Consider the following 21409-nt stretch of genomic DNA (forward strand, 5'->3'; position numbering starts at 1 on the left):
GCCTATCACCATGCACCAAGATCAACTCAAAATGGATCAAGGACCTCAACATCAGACCTGAATCCTTGAAACTACTGAAGGACAGAGTAGGAAAGACACTAGAACTTATAGGCACAGGAAGGAACTTCCTGAATAGAGTCCCAGGGGCACAACAAATAGGGGAAAGACTCAACAAATGGGACTACTACAAATTAAAAAGTTTCTGCACAGCTAAGGTCATAGTCACCAAAATAGAAAGACAGCCAACGATATGGGAAAGGATATTTACCAGCACAGCAACAGACAAAGGCTTGATATCGGTCATCTACAGAGAACTCAAAAAACTAAGCCCCTCCAAGCCCAATAAACCTATTAGGAAATGGGCAAAGGAGCTAAAGAGAGACTTCACAAGAGAAGATATAAAAATGGCAAAGAAACACATGAGGAAATGCTCAACATCCCTGCTAGTAAAGGAAATGCAAATAAAAACAACCCTGAGATACCACCTCACCCCAGTTAGAACGGCCTATACTCTGAACTCAGGAAACAACAAATGCTGGAGGGGCTGTGGGGAAAGAGGAACCCTTCTCCATTGTTGGTGGGAGTGCAAATTAGTACAACCACTTTGGAGAACAGTATGGAGGTTTCTCAATAAGCTCAATATAGACCTACCCTATGACCCAGCCATACTACTCCTAGGCATCTATCCTAAACAGCAAGTCCCAAGATATCAAAAAGACATTTGTACTTCCATGTTTATTGCGGCACAATTCACAATAGCCAAAATATGGTAACAACCCAGATGCCCCTCCACAGACGAATGGATCCAAAAAATATGGTACTTATACACAATGGAATACTACATAGCGTTTAGGAATGGTGAAATATTGTTATTTGCAGGGAAATCATCAGAACTCGAACAAATAATGTTGAGTGAGACAAGCCTAGAACACAGAAAACAAAGGGGCATGATCTCCCTGATATATGACTGTTGACAAAGGGAGACGGAGAGACAGTAGAGACCAAGTCTGTGAACACTGTATATGTGCTTGATACATTGTATATTGCATATGTGTCTACCTGACCTAGACAAGGGATGGAAAAACAAGTTGTAAGATATCACAAGAAATGTACACACTGCCCTACTATGTAACTGCACCCTCTTTGCACAACACCTTGTAAAAAAATTTATATTCAATAAAAAAAAAAAGATGTCAAAAAACAAAAAGAACACCAATGCAGGCCGGGAGCGCAGAGTCCAGACAGCGGGACTCCACGGACACCAGGAAGAGTGTGGACCAAGACACACGGCGACAGCGGCGACGGGAAGTTCGGGTCCACACCAGGAACGAACGTAAGCGGCTGGGGAACCCAGCGGTGCAGAAGGGGAGAGCCGGGGACGCCACCTCGACCCTTCGCCACACTCGAAGGACCAACGGCGGCGCGGGACACACACACAATCCAGGACCAGTGAATCCCCATTACCCCCTCCACTAACAGGAGACCAGCTATCAGAGACCCAAACCATACAAAGACGCTAGATCTCCCTCTCTCTCCCTCCCCACCCTGAGGGACCAAAGAACCCACAAATCAGGTGGGAAGCTCCCATCAGGCACTGGGAAGTCACTGGAGTTTAGCAGGGCAAGGGCAGAGCAGCCCCAAGGCCGCCAAGGAGCCTGAACTGGCCGAACCGGCCCTTTCCCCTTCCCAACAGAGGCCGGGGGACAGCAGGCAGTGCAAGCCCCACCCAAGGCACCTGGACCTCAAGGACTTTTACAACTAAAATCACAGGCGCTGGTGGGCAATACCAGCACAGCAGGGACACCTGGGCCTGATCATGACCCCACCCTCACAGCAGAGGCACAGTCTGAGGGCACTAACCTGCGCCTGGACAGTTGATCCCACTGGGCCCCACACATACCGCCCCCCACAGCGGACTCGCGGGACAGTGCAAGCACAACCCAACAACCCGGGGCTCGCTCTGGTAGGTGTACCCCTCTCAGGTAGACCGGGCCACAGCGACAGCACCCATTGTAGTGGGTGCATAGCGCACTGGAGAAACAAGAAATTACCGAATCTAAAATGACTAGGAGAGAGATCACAAAGATTAAAGAAGAGATAAATCTGATTGAAAACAGAAAGACCATTCAACAAATAAATAAGACTCAAAGCTGGTTCTTTGAGAAAATAAATCAAATTGACAGACCCCTTGCAAGACTTACAAAAAAAGGAAGAGAAGAGACTTATATACGTAAAATCAAGGACTCCACCGGAAAAATTACAACAAGTACACATGAAATTCAAACAGAAGGAGCTATTTCCAGAATTTCTACTCACTAAAAAACAATAATTTTACCGAAATGGATCAATTCTTAGAGAAGTATAAACTGCCCAAACTGAACCAAGAAGAAATAAATCAACGAAATAAACCAATAACTTACAGTGCGATACAGGAAGTAATCAAGAACCTCCCAACAAAGAAAAGCCCAGGCCCAGATGGATTCACCAACGAATTCTATGAAACTTTTAGTGAGGAGCTAATACCAGTACTCCTCAAACTCTTCCGCAAAATAGAAACAGAGGGAGAAATCCCAAACTCATTCTATGAAGCTAATATCATACTCATTCCCAAACCATGCAAAGACCCAACAAAAAAAAAAAAGAGAACTACAGGCCAATATCCCTAATGAACACAGACGCAAAGCTCATCAATAAAATATTAGCTAACAGGATCCAGAAACTGATCAAGAAAATCATACATCATGACCAAGTAGGCTTCATCCCACAGACACAATGATGGTTCAACATCCTTTAAATTAATCAACGTAATTCACCACATAAACAGAACTAAAATCAAGAATCACATTGTTATCTCAGTTGATGCCTAAAAAGCCTTTGACAAAATACAACATCCATACTTATTAAAAGCTCTGGAAAGAACAGGAATAGATGGAAAAAAGTAGCAGGATACAAAATCAATCCACAAAAGTCAGCAGCTTTTCTGTACACCAGCAATATACAAACAGAAAAGGAAATTATGGAAACAATTCTGTTTACAGTAGCCAAAAAAAGAATAAAGTACCTAGGGATCAACTTAACCAAGAACATGACGGACCTATTTAATGAAAAGTATAAAAATCTAATAAGGGAAATCAAAGAAGACACAAGGAGATGGAAAGACCTCCCATGCTCATGGGTAGGCAGACTCAATATAGTGAAAATGGCCATATTGCCCAAATTGTTATACAAATTCAATGCAATGCCTATCAAAATCCCAGCCACATTCTTCACTGAAATAGAGAAACCAATCCATAAATTCATATGGAACAGCAAAAGACCTAGAATAGCCAAAGCAATTCTAGGCAAAAAAAAGCAGTGCAGGAGGTATCACAATACCAGACTTCAAGCTCTACTATAGGGCCATTATAACAAAAACAGCCTGGTATTGGTATAAAAACAGATCGGAAGACCAATGGATTAGAATTGAAGATCCAGAAATAAAACCGCACTCTTACAGTCAGCTGAAATTCGACAAAGGAGCTAAAGACATACAATGGAATACACATAGCCTTTTCAACTACTGGTGCTGGGAGAACTGGGCAGCCATATGCAGAAAACTCAAAGTAGACCCAAGCCTATCACCATGCACCAAGATCAACTCAAAATGGATCAAGGACCTCAATATCAGACCTGAATCCTTGAAACTACTGAAGGACAGAGTAGGAAAGACGCTAGAACTTATAGGCACAGGAAGGAACTTCCTGAATATAGTCCCAGGGGCACAACAAATAGGGGAGAGACTCGACAAACGGGACTACTACAAATTAAAAAGTTTCTGCACAGCTTAGGACATAGCCACAAAAATAGAAAGACAACCAACCATATGGGAAAGGATCTTTACCAGCACAGCAACAGACAAAGGCCTAATATTGCTCATCTACCTGAGAACACAAAAAACTAAGCCCCTCGAAGCCCAATAAACCCATTATGAAATGGGCAAAGGAGCTAAAGAGAGACTTCACAAGAGAAGAAATAAAAATGGCAAAGAAACATATGAGGAAATGTTCAACATCCCTGGTAGTAAAGGAAATGCAAATAAAAACAACCCTGAGATACCACCTCACCCCAGTTAGAATGGCCTATACTCTGAACTCAGGCAACAACAAATGCTGGAGGGGGTGCGGGGAAAGAGGAACCCTTCTCCATTGTTGGTGGGAGTGCAAATTAGTACAACCACTTTGGAGAACAGTATGGAGGTTTCTCAAAAAGCTCAATATAGACCTACCCTATGACCCAGCCATACCACTCCTAGGCATCTATCCTAAACAGCAAGTCCCAAGATATCAAAAAGACATTTGTACTTCCATGTTTATCGAGGCACAATTCACAATAGCCAAAATATGGCAACAACCCAGATGCCCCTCCACAGATGAATGGATCCAAAAAATATGGTACCTATACACAATGGAATACTACATAGCGTTTAGGAATGGTGAAATATTGTTATTTGCAGGGAAATCATCAGAACTTGAACAAACAATGTTGAGCAAAACAAGCCTAGAACACAGAAAACAAAGGGGCATGATCTCCCTGATATATGACTGTTAAATAAGGGAGACAGAGAGACAGTAGAGACCAGGTCTGCGAAACCAAAAACTGCTTGTCAAATGGTATTTCCCACAGGATTGAGGCAGTATGTAACTAAAACCAAACAACTACTCAACATATTAAGGTCAAAAATCGACCTCTCAGTGGAATACAATAGCTCAAAAGCTATGTATGTACGTTCATATAAGACTACTGTCGACATATTGTCTAATATTGACATTACATTTAAAGCCCTAGGCAAATTTTCTAGGGCTTGGCCACATGGCTACTGTATATGTTCTTGATACATTGTATATTGTATATATGTCTACCTGACTTAGAGAAGGGAAAGAAAAACAGGGCGTAAGATATCAGAAGAAATGTACACACTGCCCTACTATGTAACTGTACCCTTTTTGCACAACACCTTGTCAAAAAAAATTGTGTTCAATTAATAAATAAATTAAATTTAAAAAAACAAATAAAGATTAAAAAAAAAGAACACCAGTGAAAGGAATATTTACCCAATAATTTTACCAAAGTAAGGAGGGCCAGGAGGCTGAAGTTTGGAATGGAGATGTTTAAAGTATTCTACCCTAGTAATGTAGAACTAGGTCTATCACTCCTCCACTTCTTTATCCATCAGTTATGGAAGGCAAAGTCTCCACAAGCTCTGTTGTGCTTCCCTGAAATGTACTTCCCTGAAGTACCCTTCCGAAGTGTCCTCCCAGTCTTACAAAGAAGAGAGGGATGATCCTTGTTTTTGTTTTTGGTTGTGTTTTTTTGGTTCACTTGTGGGGCTTGAACTCAGGGCCTGGGCCCTGTCCCTGAGCTCTTTTTGTCCAAGGCTAGTATTCTATCACTTTGAGCCATAGCTCCACTTCCAGTTTTCTGGTGGTTTTTGGAGATAAGTGTCCCATGGACTTTTCCTGCCCAGGCTGTGATCCTTAGATCTCATCCTCCTGACTAAACTAGGGTTACAGGTGTGAGCCACCAGCTCCTAGTTTAGTGAAGATATTTCTCTTTAAGGGACAGTTCTCTGGAGTCAAAAGGTCGGCCCTAACTATCGATGTCAATGAGCCCCATTGTCTCGATTGTACCAGGGCCTAGCTCACTTCGCCTACAGCCTTGTCAAGCTGGATCCTCTCTAGGTTCTCTTGGATGAAGTGCACTGGCATTGATCAAGATGCATTGTACTCACAAACTGACATGTTGAATTAAAACTATTTACAACTACTTAAAGATAAAAAAATTAAAGGAAAAAAATGAGGTGTGCTTACTTGTAGATTTACAGACACATTCTAGTTACCACAAATGAGGGAAACCATGTAGCCTATGTTTTTGTGTGTGTGTGTGTGTTTTTTTGCGGGGGGAGGGGTCTGGCTTAACTCATTTAATATGATTTTTTTCCCCAGGTCATTCCATTTCCTTACAAATGGTACAATATCATTCTTTCTGATGGGTGAGTACAATTCTATTGTATATATGTACCACATTTTGTTGATCCATTCATACACTGAGGGACATCTTGGTTGATTCCATATCTTGGCTATGATAATCAATGTTGCAATAAACATGGTTTTGCTAGTGGCTTTAGTGTGGCGTGGTTAGATAAATGCCTAATTGCTGTGTCATCGGGAAGCTCTAAATTTACAAGTAAACACAGTGAATGACTAAAATAAATAAATAACACTAGTACATGGCAAATTACATAGGGCCCTAGTCATTAACATATAGAGGCCAAAGGAGGCTATGCATAGGAGTGGTGGATAAAGGCCCAATAGCTATGAACAGATGATCATATAAAATATATATCATATTCTATGAAATGAACTCCAAGAAAAGGAAACGAGGCATTCTTTAGTTGTCATTGTTGATGTTTTTATTTTCCTTTTGTCTGGTTCGTTAATTTGTATTGGGGGGAGTACAAGAGGGCACATAAAAGGTGGAACAAGGATGAACAAATAGAACAGAGATACTCACTAGACACAATGTGGAAGATGAACTGGATATCTTATGGATGGGGATGAGAATGGACAACTGAGAAAAAGCAAAAGAGGGAAGACATGGCTCAAAAATAATTGTATCTGATTCATGTAACTAACCCTTCTGTATATGAACTATACAAAAATAATTAAAGAATGAGGTATTTCCTATTGACTGATTGTTAATTTCTCCACTCTTATGCTGACAACTTAATCCTGATGTGATGATGTGATGATTAGAGTATAAGCCCTGCATGTAATTAGGTCATGAAGTGAAGACTGCATTTTGGTGACATGAAAACTCAGGGGAATCCCCCTCTCTCCCTCTCTCCCTCTCTCCCTCTCTCCCCCTCTCCCCCTCTCCCCCTCTCCCCCTCTCCCCCTCTCCCTCTCCCTCCCCCTCTCCCCCTCCCTCCCCCTCTCCCCCTCCCTCTCCCCCTCCCTCTCTCTCTCTCTCTCTCTCTCTCTCTCTCTCTCTCTCTCTCTCTCTCTCTCTCTCTCTCTCTCTCTCTCTCTCTCTCTCCTCCCAGTCCAGTAAGGAGAAAAGTGGATAAAGTGGATGGTATCTGAAAAGCAGGAAGTGGATCTCTTATTCAAAAGCAGAAGATTACTGATCTGGAAACAGGGAACTTCATAGATAGGTGAGAGCAAGGATGTAAATGATTGACACACACCATAAAAATGGAAAGAAGAAAGAACATGTGTGAGTTCTTACTCACACATGCATGACACACTTGAAAGTAACATCACAATGTATTTCATGTACAAAGGATAAATACCTTAAGAAACACTAATTGCAAAGCTCTAAACACAACTCTGAAATTTTGCATAATGCCCCTATTCAACTGCACATTGATTAGAAACTAAGAAAATGCCATATCATGGGGGTGCTTTGGAATCTCAAAGTTTCAGGTTGAAGTAAGTTTTCTATAATATTCTATACCACTCAGAATTGATTGCTATGCTTTCAATATTGTAGATCAATTTATAGTTAGGAAGTGCAAATGACTGGCTCTAGAGATCAATGTAGACTGACAACATGGGAAATTTACACCAGCTGCTACTTTCCATCCCCAATACGTGCCTGGAGAAGCCTGGGGAAGGCAAAGGAGGTAGACAAACCTCAGAAGCCCACATAAGAAACTAGAAACCCCTGGGGAGGGTGGTTGTGAACTGTAAACAGCAGGCCAAAAAAAGAAAGCACTGACATCCACACAGGGGAAAGACTGGCATGAAGCTTTCTATTTTCATTTCCTCTTATTGTTCTAGAATAAATCACTAGAGACAAAACAGAACAGAACAAAACAATCCCCCACCCCCTAATACCAGCTTCTTAGGGTAGAAGTAGGTCATTCTCTTCTCTTCCAAGACAAAAGTACATGATGTTCTACAGATGCAAGGGAACTTGGGGGCACTGTGGATGGGTGATAGTAAGGGTTACTGGTAGGAAAGCTGTGAGGAAAACAGCAAGTCAAACTGAGACCACTACTCCAGAGGCTTTACTTTTGGGAGGATATTTATTTTATTTTCTTTTGGCAATACTGGGGTTTTCTAGGCCTTGTGCTTGTTAAAAGGCATTCTACCATTTGAGCCATAGCTCCACCCTTGAAGAACACTTTGTTTTTCTTGTGTGTGTGTTGGGGGGGGTGCTACTAGGGCTTGAACTCAGGGCTTGGAAACTGTCTCTTAGCTTTTTTGCTCAAGGCTGAAGCTCTACCACTTGAGCCACATTTGGACTTCTGCTTTTAGGTGATTAATTGGAGATAAGAGTCTCACAGACTTTTCTGCTCTGGCTGAATTGGAACTACCATCCTCAGATGCCAACCTCCTGAGTAGCTAAGATTATAGGCATGAGCTACTTGTTCCTGGCTTCAGAAACATTTTTTCTTTACCACCAACTAGGCTTAACTCATGGGAACAAGTTAGAACCTCAAAATTCATAAAGCACTAGCTCATCAAACTATAAGGTGAAACAGGCTAATAAAAAAAGAACTTGGGGAGCTGGGAATGTGGCTTAGTGGTAGAGTGCTTGCCTAGTATTCATGAAGCCCTGGATTCAATTCCTCAGCACCACATAAAGAGAAAAAGGCAGAAGTGGTGCTGTGGCTCAAGTGGTAGAGTGTTAGCTTTAAGCAAAAGGAAGCCAGAGACAGTGCTCAGGCCCTGAGTTCAAGCCCCAGGACCGGAAAAAAAGACAAAAAAGAAAAAAAAAAGAACTTGGAAAGTTTAACAATTCCTTCAGAGAAACTCGTAGATCAAACACACAAAAATTAGCAAAAATTTACAAGACTTAAATGTCATAACTAATAAGTTCACATTAATAGAAAGCTTTATACCCAGCAAAGACTATAAATATTTATTTTCCTTAAACACATATGAAACAGCCATGAAAACCATCAACTTGGTAGAGCACCATCAAAACTTAAGTGTCACAGAATCAATATTCTACTCAACTATCAAAAATATAATAAATAACAAATTCAGGGGAAATTATAAAATTCATGTGTGAAGGAGCTGGGGATATGGCCTAGTGGCAAGAGAGCTTGCCTCGTATACATGAGGACCTGGGTTTGATTCCCCAGCACCACATATACAGAAAACGGCCAGAAGTGGCGCTGTGGCTCAAGTGGCAGAGTGCTAGCCTTGAGCAAAAGGAAGCCAGGGACAGTGCTCAGGCCCTGAGTCCAAGGCCCAGGACTGGCTAAAAAAAAAAAAAAAAAAAAAAAATTCATGTGTGAAAACATATGTCAATTTTTGTCAGTTTTAAATCAATTTGTCAGAATGTAAGAAAGTATAGAAAATAAACTATATGTTCATATTCTAAAAAAAGTTACCAAAAGATAAAAGTGCTAGATTATTCCTCCAGTAAGCATGAGGCCCCAAGTTCAAACTCCATGCTATATAAAAGAGAAAGAAGATATTTTTAAGCTTCATTAAGTAGCCAAGAAGAGAGATCCAACTGCAGCATATATGGCAAGAATGAATAAGAAACTTGAAATTATAGCAATACCAATTCTCTCCAAATAAATCTATAAATTCAGCACAATTCTAGCAAAAATCTCAGCATTTTTAAGGGGCATAATCTAAGAAATGTTCTCTTAAATTTATATAGAAGAAAGAACAATGGAAAACTATATCCGTTTTGGAATGAAAAAACAGAGGCTATATTCCTCCTAGAAAATACCTAGACAAGAATAGCAGTAACAAATGTGGTTCTGACACAGAATTGGAAAACAATACACTGGGAGAGTTATGAGATCCTAAGTAGAACTACAGAGAATGAAGCTTAATGATAAAGGTGGCTGTATAATTTGACAGGAAAAAATTAAATTGTTCAATAAATCCTGTTGAGTAACCTGACATAGTATATGAAGAATAGAAAGCCAGGTTCTTAATTCCTGGTATATAAAAGGTAAATGGAAAGGGTAAGACTAGATAATAAAACAAAATTCAAAGAAATAATTTTGTGGATTTGAAAATTTTAACATGAACCCCGAAACATAAACCATATTGCTATAAAGATATTCATTCAGCAAGTGACTTAACAAAGTTAACATTAGAAGGAAAGTCCATACCAATTAAAAATAATTAACCTTGACAGTAAATAAGGAATGCTAGCTGATGAACAAGAAATAGATGGAAAACTTAAGTACGACAAGCCAATTCAGATATAAGGAAACCTGAATAGGTAACAAATATGTGAAGAGATGCTCATCCTAATATTAATTAAAATGTGTGTGTTTCTATGTTTGAGAAAAAGAGAGAGGGAGAGAGAGAGAGAAAATGAAATTACTTCCATTTGACTGACTAAAGTTGGTTGAGGAAGAGAGAAATTAAACCTTATAGTGCCTTGGGAGTAAGAATGTATGCTGAATCTGGGAAAAAAAAAAAAACCTGACAGTATTTAAAAATCATAAGCAAATGCCTGACAAGGAAGTAAACCCATGACAAGATGAACAGATGATAGAAATTCTGCCATAGGTCTTTAAGATATATGTGAGGTATTTATGACACTTGAGTATGAATGGCAGGGGGTGCTGGAAGCCACTTGAGAGGCTATCATGAGGTCCAGTGAAATGGTGCAGTGAAATCTGATGGATGTACAAAAAAAAATATATGAGGCAGCAATAAGAATTAACAGCTAGGGGCTGGGAATATGGCCTAGTGGCAAGACGCTTGCCTCCTACACATGAAGCTCTAGGTTCGATTCCCCAGCACCACATATATGGAAAACGGCCAGAAGGGGCACTGTGGCTCAGGTGGCAGAGTGTTAGCCTTGAGCGGGAAGAAGCCAGGGACAGTGCTCAGGCCCTGAGTCCAAGGCCCAGGACTGGCCTAAAAAAAAAAAAAGAATTAACAGCTAGAGGAGCATACATAACAGTTTAGTAACACCAAAGTATAAGACAAAGAATTAGAACTGTATCACAATGACATCATTTAAAACTGAAAACCCACCAAATATATACAGACAAATCCAAGCACATGTAGAAATTCCATTATGGCAGATTGCTCTGAAGGGGAGGGTAAGGGAGTAAGACAAGAAAGAGGGGTAAGATAAAGTAGCATGAAAGAAGGATATTTCTATTGACTGATGATGATACAGCCCATCCTCATAAAGGAAGTGAGTCACATGGTTCTCTGCATTGGAGTTGTGTCTCCTGCCACCCACCACCAGAAACATCTCCAGTCATCAATTAATTGCCAAGTATTTCATCTATATAACTAGGTAGAAACTGATGCATCTCAATTAACATATTTATCTTCTTCAAAATCAAAGACGTAAGACAATTTTTATTCCTCTTTGCATCTACAAGCTTATCATTTAGCTCATAAAATGTCTCTTATGTCAAGAGCTGATCATCATATAAACCTGGTCACAATGACATAGCAGTGGCATATTATAAATGTCTTAAATAATATGCAATAGTTTGATTTAGCTTGGGTTCCACAGCAGCATATCTTCTCTGACTTTAAATGAACTCCTTCATTTGTAGTTATTTCATATATGGTAATTTGGAATGTTATGGATGCGCTGGTTGGCAAAAGACTTAGGATTGACATCTCTGAAAGATCATAATCTTGCATTTTCTAGAAATATTTACCATGGTCAAAAAGAGATACTGTAGTTAATGGTGACTTAAATTTAATAAAATTGTGAAAAACATGCATTTCATGAAAGTACTTAACCTTAATGTCTACATTGATCATTAATGTACATGGTGTTCCAATAATTCTTAAAACACAAATGGAATTATTTCCATTTTTAATCATTTAGACGCAACAAACTTATATCTCTAATTTCCAAATGGTGTTTCTGGATAGTTTATAGATAGTTCTTTAGGTTTCCATCTGAAGTGTTCTGCTTTATAACAAAATGACCAATCCTGGTAAGAGTGGAAGGATCTCTATAACTTGGAAGATCTGGCTATATACATGTGTGCTAAAGGCTTCAAAGCATAACAGAACATAGGTTAAAGCTTCATGGGCTGGGAATGTGGCTTAGCAGCAGAGTGTTTGCCTAGCATGCATGAAGCTCTGGGTTCCTCAGCACCACATAAATAGAAAAAGTCAGAAGTGGTGCTGTGGCTCAACTGATAGAGTGCTAGCCTTGAGCAAAAGGAAGCCAGGGATAGTGCTCAGGCCCTCAGTTCAATCGCCAGGACTGGCAAAAAAAAAACAACAAAAAAAAGTTTCATGAATGTTCTTGGTAGGCACTAAAAAAGTCATTATTTTCTTAAGACGTTCTCAATAAAGAATGGTAGTTTTTAAGGCAACGTAGATGAGTGACACAAAGCTGCAGGGTTGCACTTACAAGGTAGGCCCTACAATTATTTTCTCACCTTATGTTGCCTCCTATCCTTTATCCTTCTTACCCATCCATCAACACAGGGATTGGGTATGTTTGATACTTTAACCAAAGAGCTATGAAGGAACATACATTTTTTTGCCAGATTTGAGCAGAAACTTGAATTATGAGCATGTGCCATCCTTAGATGGAGAGAGTGGCATTATCCTAGACAGGGGCTGCTCCTTTAGCACAACAAAAACATATGTGGAACTGAGCCAAGCTGAACAGATCTCAATGGACTTCAGCACAGCCAAACCCTGATGCAACATGCAAGAAACAAACAAACAAAAAAACCAACGTCAACAAGAAAACCCACAAAGAAACAGACCCCAACTATTTCTTCTTGTAAATACCTAAGATCTGGAGATCATTATAAACTAACACAAAGTGAAAAACATTACTGATTTAGTAATAGACAAAAATTGTCATCTGGTCTCTCCATGTAAATTGGAGGATAATAATCCTTAGCCTGGCTTATGGCACCTGCCTATCATACCAGCTACTCTGAGAGACATGAATAGAAAAATTTTCAGTGAGATAATATTTGAATCTAGTGCTTGCCAATGAGAAAGACAGAAGGTACTTTAAGCAACAGAAAATTTTGTGGAAAAAAAAGCTTCTGAAAAACAGAAAACAGAACAAACTCTTCACCAGTGATTTGAATCTCCAGAATTACAGGCATTGCTGAATAGCCTGAGGTGAGAACTGGATAGAAGGAAATAAGAACAAACGTCACCTTTAAGTTCAGTAGGTTCAAGATGGCTGCAGCTAGGGCTGGGATGTAGCTCAGTGGCAAAGCACTTGCCTAGCAAATGCAACGTCCTGGGTTCGATCCCCAGTACCAAAAAAAAAAAAAAAAAAAAAAGATGGCTGCAGCTTGTAACAGAGAAAAGGGCCCAAATTCCATTTATAATAGTCTTCCTTTTATTTTCCAGTACTGTATTTATTTTACAGTGTAACTAGGTGTTCTTGCATTTTATACATTTTTAAAAGTGCTTTCTTTGAAACACTAGAGGTTTCTTAAGCTGTTTTATTTTCTAACTGAACACCAATGAGCACTCATATATGCACAGACATTTAAGAATTTTCATGTGAGTAGGCTGGTACTTATATCTTTGCTTTAGTTTGGAATAAATGTTGATGTTAAGTCTCCTTTTTCATGCTAATGATGACTTCATTCTCTTCATGCAAACAATTAATATTTTGTGTTCACATAGAATTAGGAAATCTGAGTGGCCCTTATAACCTACAGTTATAAAAACATGCCTTCTCAATATTTTTGGAGAATTATATTTTCACACCTGCATTCCAGACATGTACATGGAGGGTTTCACTGTAGGTGTTTCTGGGCCCACCATTGCATGGTTTCTTGCATTTTGTCTCTTTTGGAGTCTTCTGCAGTATGATTATTAATTTTTTTTTGCCAAGGGATTATGTAGCATGTCATTGTGGCACTCTTTCCCCCTATTAAGTAGCCATTTTGCTACAATCCAGTAGTATGATATGTGTTACAATGTAGAGGTGAAATTTGTTTGGCATATAAGAACTTACTAAAACCACATATTTTTCCATACATTCTTTGAAGTATATTTTAATTTAAGGAATATTTTTGTGCCATGTGTATGTAAATATCATTTTCTCAACTTCAAATTTATTCAGTGTTTGGTAGAAAATCTGGGATGGTGGAATCAGCAAGTCCTATAATTCATATGTAGTTATCTAGACCTGCACAATTTTATGTGTATATCTGGGTCTTTGGTTAGTTCAAAGTCACATGTAAACTTCACCTGGCCTATTTTTCTTTTCACACTAAATTCATTTGTTCATTATAGAGAAGAATGCCATCCTCCCTTCATATGCATAGGGTCTGATACCAAATACACTAAATGTGGACTATGGAATCAAAATAAGGCCTGCTATGTGGAAACTACTTTCAATTAACAAGGTTCATTGACTTTTTTCCCAAACTGTTACAGACTAAAGGATTCATGTACCATGTGCTGGACCATCTATGAATGGTAGTGTTATCTATCATGTAAGTGCCTCTTCAGAGTTTCAAAATTTTATAATGCCAAATATTTTCATAGTTACTTGCATGCAGTAATCTAGAAAATATTCAGAGATTTTTGAGAACCAATTGCATTTAACCAACCTCAAATTGTGCCATCATGATGTATATAAAGCATTTGAAACAGAAAAGCAAATCGCTGCAGACAAGAAACTACTGCAAGAATTCCAATTTCTGCAAAGGACTTGTCTTGATGGATCCACCAAAGTCAACAAAAAGAAGACTATTCATTTTTTTATTTTTTGCCAGTCATGGGGCTTGGACTCAGGGTCTGAGCACTGTCTTCTTTTTTACTTGTCTTTTTTTTTTTTTTTTGCCAGTCCTGGGCCTTGGACTCAGGGCCTGAGCACTGTCCCTGGCTTCTTCCCGCTCAAGGCTAGCACTCTGCCGCTTGAGCCACAGCGCCGCTTCTGGCCGTTTTCTGTATATGTGGTGCTGGGGAATCGAACCTAGGGCCTCTTGTATCCGAGGCAGGCACTCTTGCCACTAGGCTATATCCCCAGCCCTTTTTTACTTGTCTTGATGGACTCACCAAAGTCAACAAAAAGAAGACAATTTATTTATTTATTTATTTATTTATTTATTTATTTAGCCAGTCCTGGGGTTTGGACTCAGGGCCTGAGCACTGTCTTCTTTTGCCAAGGCTAGCACTCTGCCACTTGAGCCACAGCACAGCGCCATTTCTGGCCATTTTCTGTATATGTGGTACTGGAGAATTGAACCCAGGGCTTCATGTATATAAGGCAATCACTCTTGCCACAAAGCCATATCCCCAGCCTAAGAAGACAATTTAAAAGAGAGGTAACCCTAAGACATAAATCATCCAAGGGTGTGACCAAAGATCCCACTGACCCTACACCTCCCCGTGAGTCTTTCCCTGCCAGAGTCCTTTCCACAGACACTGTCATCAGTAACATCATGTCACAAGTCCTTTCTAATGAATTTCCATCCTGAGATGGAGTAATGGAGGAGCAGGCACAGCTGGAGAGCTAGAGAACAAGAAGGAGTTAGTGACAAAATTCAGGTTGGAGAGAGACATCTTTGCAAGAAGACTTGATAGTGGAAAGCTCCTTGTGGAAAGACAAGGTCCAACAGCTCTTGGAGAAGATGAACCAGCTGAAAGAAGAGAAAGAGCAAGGGTGAGGCAAGTTTTTGAACTAGGCAAACCTGGTAGAAATTAGAAGGCAACTGGTAGAGCTGCTGCCCCTACAGCTGCCTGTGAGGCTATCTCAGGCTAAGCTGCAGCTACAGAATGAGCTGAAGAACCTGGAGCAACAACTTCAAATCCAGATACAGGAAAATGGAGCTCAGTCTCCAGAACCTTGAACAGCAGAAGCAGCTGTGGATATTGGAGAAGGCTGAGAAATGGAGTCAGCCTGCTGAGGATCTGAACACGATCCTCCAGACAATGGAAAGAGACCACATGACCATGAAATACAAACTTGTACACAACCAAGAGCTGAGAGATTAGCTGGGCGAACTAAGGATGCCTTCCACAGACTGAGCAATGAGAAGGAAGCGCTTATCCGCATCCTGCACACTGAGCACAGAAGGTAAAGAAACATCTGCAGGAGACGCTGGAGCAGCTAGTGGAGAAGTTAGGAAAACCGAAAGAGATGGCTGAGTTAAAAAGCCAAGTAGTGGCTCAAAATCTACAAGAAGCAGCATTGCCAGCTGCAAGAGCTCAGAGCCACCTGTGAACAGCTCATGGCTTCCAGTGAGCAGCTAACTTCAAAGAAGGAGGTCCTGCAGCAGCACCTGCAGAAGCAGACCCAGCTGCTGGAGCAGATGACTCAGAAGCAGGTGGAGAGCAAATTGGAGGCTCATAAGGTCAGTCAAAATTTACAGGACACTCTGAAGTGCCTGGAAACAACCAGACATTAGAATGAGCAGCTGCAGGCCCAGCTGAGCTTTTTTTCGGTTTTCCCTAGGTGAAAGACCGAGCAAAAAGGAAGAAACACGTGAAGAGTCAACTCCCCTTGATGTGACTGTCCTAGAGGACATAGAAAACCCACAAACCATGTGGGATTTTTACCTCAAAGCACTATCCATTACTGAATAAAAGAAGATGAAACTCAGCTAGCAACTGCAGGAGCAGCAGGCTTGCTGTGATCTCTTGGCTAACCTGGCAGCCCAGTATAAGATAAAGCTGGAGCACCAGGCCCTCTTCCCTAAGGGCTGGAACCATAGCATGTCTGGGGAGAGAAAGCAGGACACAAGGGATGCCCAAGATAAAGCTGAAAGTCTGCTTCAACCGTGACCTACCTGACAAGGGTGGGATACCAGAATCAAGTGTATGAACTCCAACATTGATGTATCCAGCTATCAGAACACATGACTGCCATTGAGGAGTCTATTGTATTCTGTAAAGAACAGTTGGCAGTCCATGGTGAACTATATCAGGAGAACGATGAGCATGTCACCCAGTTGGCCCAAGAGAAGAGGGAGAAGAAGGAGCTGCAGGAGCTGCTGTTGCACTTTGCAGGTGAAGGCAGCTATCAGGACAAGATAGCTGCCCAGACCCTGCTGCTGAGAACATTTCAGACCTCTCAGGCCCTACGAAGATGGAAGTTATGGAGGGAGAAGCAAGGTTTTGAAGAGGTAACACTTGAGGACAACATGGAGTCTGTCCAAGAAGGGGATAGGGTGCCTTGGCCCCTCAAGAGCTCCACTACAGAGCAGATTGTGCCACCACCACCCAGTCTGGTAGTTTTCAAGCCTGGGCTCGTCATTCTACTATATGACTGATGCCAATGATGAGTTGGAGATAATTATTATCTAAAGACCTGACCACTTCTACCTGGAGAAGTGGGGCTCCTGCCATCTAAAATGTACTTTGGGACAGTAGGGTGGCTTCTCTCAGGCCTAATTATAATGGGGTAGGGCATGGGGAGGGATAACTGTAGGTTAGACAGAGCAGAGGCTGCTGGGAGTTGGCCCATACTCTAGGGACATCCAACAGTCCATTGATTCCCAGGGAAGAGGCCTTGGTGATGGTTACTACAATGAGTAAATTCTTTATAAAAGAAGGTAGGCATAATTTTATATTACTGTTTTACAGTTATGATAGTAATTATTTTATGACAATTTAGTAATATCATATTATCTCAGTTTCATAGCATAAGTTAATAGTAGTTAATTTCAAAACATTAATCTTACATAACACTTTTATGTTATATATATATATTTATAAGTTATATTGATCAGTTCATGTTATATGTTGGTACAGTCATAGTATGGTCTTTTGCATTTTTGAAAATGTATTGAATTCTGTACCATCAATAGTGAATTTTCTTGTTTTTACATTAAAATAACATAAAGGGGATGTTGAGATGAGAAAATAATTACTAGAAAACAAGAAAACAGGGGCTGGGAATATGGCTTAGTGGCAAGAGTGTTTGCCTTGTATCCATGAAGCCCTGGGTTCCATTCCTCAGCACCACATATATAGAAAATGGCCAGAAGTGGCAGTGTGGCTCAAGTGGCAGAGTGCTAGCCTTGAGCAAAAAGAAGCCAGAGACAGTGCTCAGGCCCTGAGTTCAAGCCCCAGGACTAGCAAAAAAAAAAAAAAAAAGAAAGAAAAAAGAAAAAGAAAACATTATCACTGCTGAAAGTTTGGAAATAAGGAAAAATATGAGTAGAACAACTAGAACTGTGCTGAAATTGAAAAATATGCACCAAAGAATACAGAAATGTAATACAAAAATAAGAATATAAAATTATCAAATATCTACAGACTATTATATCTCAATGATTTTTAAGTGAAACATGCTGAAATGGTATTAGATATTATTTGTTAGGTAAAATAAAATAGTATAAATAAAACATTAATGTTGAATAAAAATGAACAAATAAATCAAAAATATAAAATATTGAATAAAATATTAAAATTCAAAAAATATTTAACAAAAATAAATGAGTAAAATATAAAATATTTTTTAAAAATTTTAAAAACTCTCATCCACAAGAAATATTATCTGGCCACATTTTTCCCTAAACCTGCTTTTCATTACGTCATCACTATTTTGAGATATATTAATATAGTTATGTATATAGGTGCACAATATGATGTGTGTATATGCATATTACAAAAACCCTAGTACTTTACAGACTGAACTAAAATTGAAAAATACTCAATGATTTGTTGATATGGTCCCAAGTAGTATATATACAAACATATATATGTATATATTATACAAACATAGGATATATACATATACAAATACACACACACACGTGTGTGTGTGTTGTTGTTGTTTCTTTTTTTAGCTTTTGGGGAGCCTCATTTTATTCCTGGCTGCCAGGAGATTTGGATAGATTTAGCAGATGACTGTGGAAGTCAGAGTTACTTCTCTAAGTAAGTTTCCTTTTCTATTGTCAACAGCAATTGGATGCCTGCATTTACTTGCCTACAGTAAGACAAAGGCATGTACCTTTATGCTGAGGCAGCAGGCTAGAAGACTTTCCTTGGAACTAATATAGGTCATTGCTAAATAGCATGAATGGTCCCAACTAAATGAATGACTTGGTCCACAGCAGAATTACCTTGATATCTTCAGATGGCTTACTACCCAAGATATTCGTTGTTTCTAAGGTCAAGACAACATTTACAAAGGTCAGTACCACAATTTAATAAGTGGGTAAGTACTTTTATAGTCTCAAGTCTTTGTTGAAAGAGACTCTTTTTAGTTGTTGGTTGGTTGGGTGTTTTTGTTTTCATGTTCTAAAAGATAAAATCTCTTGTTGAATTGATTGCGTTTGTAGAGAGAGAGGAAATGGAAAATGCCATTCACTGCATCTCAGAAGCTGATCCTCAAGCATGACAACCCCATTTGTTGTCCATTTGTCCCTAGCAAGTTTTGAAGCCCATTGTGACTCCCATGTCCTATGATGAGTTTAAGAAGCTGGAGAACCAAATCTGGACAAGAGTTGTTCTAGGAGACAAATCTCACACAGCAAAGATAGGACATCAAGGAACAGATTTTCAGAATTTCCTGATTTTGTCCTGTAACCTAAGGAACATTTGTAAATGCTTCCTAGCTACTTTCAAAGGGCAAAGAACAGAAAACTAGAAAACACAGAGGGTTTTTTAGAAGGAATGTAAATGGAAATTCTCTTTCTAGAAGCATGATATTGCTGTTACATTGTAAAATAGCCACTGGATATGTGAATATGGATTTGGTTCTATAAACCAAATTTGTTGGTCTACTACTTCCTCAAAGGAAAAACTATGAGGAAAATAGTATTTGTTTACTTATGAATAAATATTGATCAATGAATGACCTCAGGACTTGGTTCAAATATCACCTCATTTGGGTATGCATAATTAAACAATTCAGATAATTAATGGCTTCTTTGAGTTCTTTGTTGATGCCTTTGCTGTTATACTTACTATCTTATAGCACTTAATGTGTATGTTCCTCCCTTTGTAGAGACAAAAAATATATTGAGTGATAATGTACTACCAAATCTTTCAAAGAAGAAAAGAATCAAACATCAATAAAATGCAAGGCTTGCCACTTCCATCCAAAGGGTCAAACCTAATAATGTAAAATAGAAGAAATGTAACATTACTATCAAATGTAAGTCAGGGCTTATAGGTATTTTGTAGGTTAATACAAGTCAGCAGTGTAATATGGCTACAAATAGAATTAGCCAAATACATATCCACAAAGAAAGTCATGGTTTTGCTGTTTTCCTGTTCACATACTTCTCAGGAAGATTTTTCTTTTTTCGTTTGGGAATCTAATACTTTGACTGAGGTTGGAAGAGCTAGAGAATATAATAAAAGCTAGATGGTACATGGACACAAAGCCACTCTGTGACAGTTTCAGGCAATGGTAAGATAGGAGCTGGAAATGTAAAGATTCATAGGTAATATGATACTCTCTATGGGCCTACATGATCCAAGTAACATCAACATAGGAAACAAACTTCTTATAATTAGAATTGACAAGGATGGAAAGTCAGTTTGTAAGGCAGTGAGTTGCACACATAGATTTTTCATGACTCATTTTTAAAATTTAAATTTCTGCTTATGTAGTATAAAGGAATCAAACCCAGGGCCTCATGCATACTAAGCAAGCACTCTAAGCACTAAGCCACATTTTCAGTCCCTCATAAGGACTTTTAATAATGGTAATTTCCAACCTCAAAATTCTCTGATTCTGAACTCTCTGAGCAGTGAGATTAAAACTAAACCACCTGAATAAACAAACAAACAAATAAGCCATCTGCGTTTTAGTGGCTCACACCTCTAATCTGAGCTACTAAGATGAGGAGATCAAGAAGATCATGGTTTGAGGCCTACCTGGGCAAAAAGTTGGTAAAATTGCATCTCAAACAATAGCTGAAGTAGTAATATGCACTTGTCACTCTAGTTCTTCTGTGGCTTACATACATAGGAAAATGGCAATCCAGGTCAATATGGGAATTAACTTGAAACCCTGTTTGAAAAATAACAAGTAAAAAGGGTTGTAGCATGGTTTAAGTGGTAAGACACCTACCTCACATCTTCAAGGCCCTGACATATATAGAACTCTTACAGCTCAACAACAAAAAGGAAATCAACCCAAGACATAGAATTGAAGCCAGATGTGGTAGTTCACAACTGTAAGCCTAGCTATGGGAGGCTGAGATAAGAAGAATTGTGGTTTAGTTCAAAGCCAACCTGGGCAAAAAACAAGACCCTGTCATCTGAGCTATGCAGGAAGCATAAATAGGAGGTTCATGGTCTAGACTGGCTTGGGCAAAATGTGAGAACAATTCAAAGAACAATGGAAGCAGAAAGGGATGGAGGTGTGGCTCAAGTAGCACATGCCTGGTAAGTAAAAACCCCTGACCTCAAAGCCTAGTACCACAAAAAGAAAAAGAATGGAAAAAATTTGAATAAACATTTCTATTAAAAATGATATACACACAAGATATATGAAAAGATGCTCC

Source organism: Perognathus longimembris, chromosome 14 (genome assembly GCF_023159225.1).
Source record: "Perognathus longimembris pacificus isolate PPM17 chromosome 14, ASM2315922v1, whole genome shotgun sequence".
Classification (NCBI taxonomy): domain Eukaryota; kingdom Metazoa; phylum Chordata; class Mammalia; order Rodentia; family Heteromyidae; genus Perognathus; species Perognathus longimembris.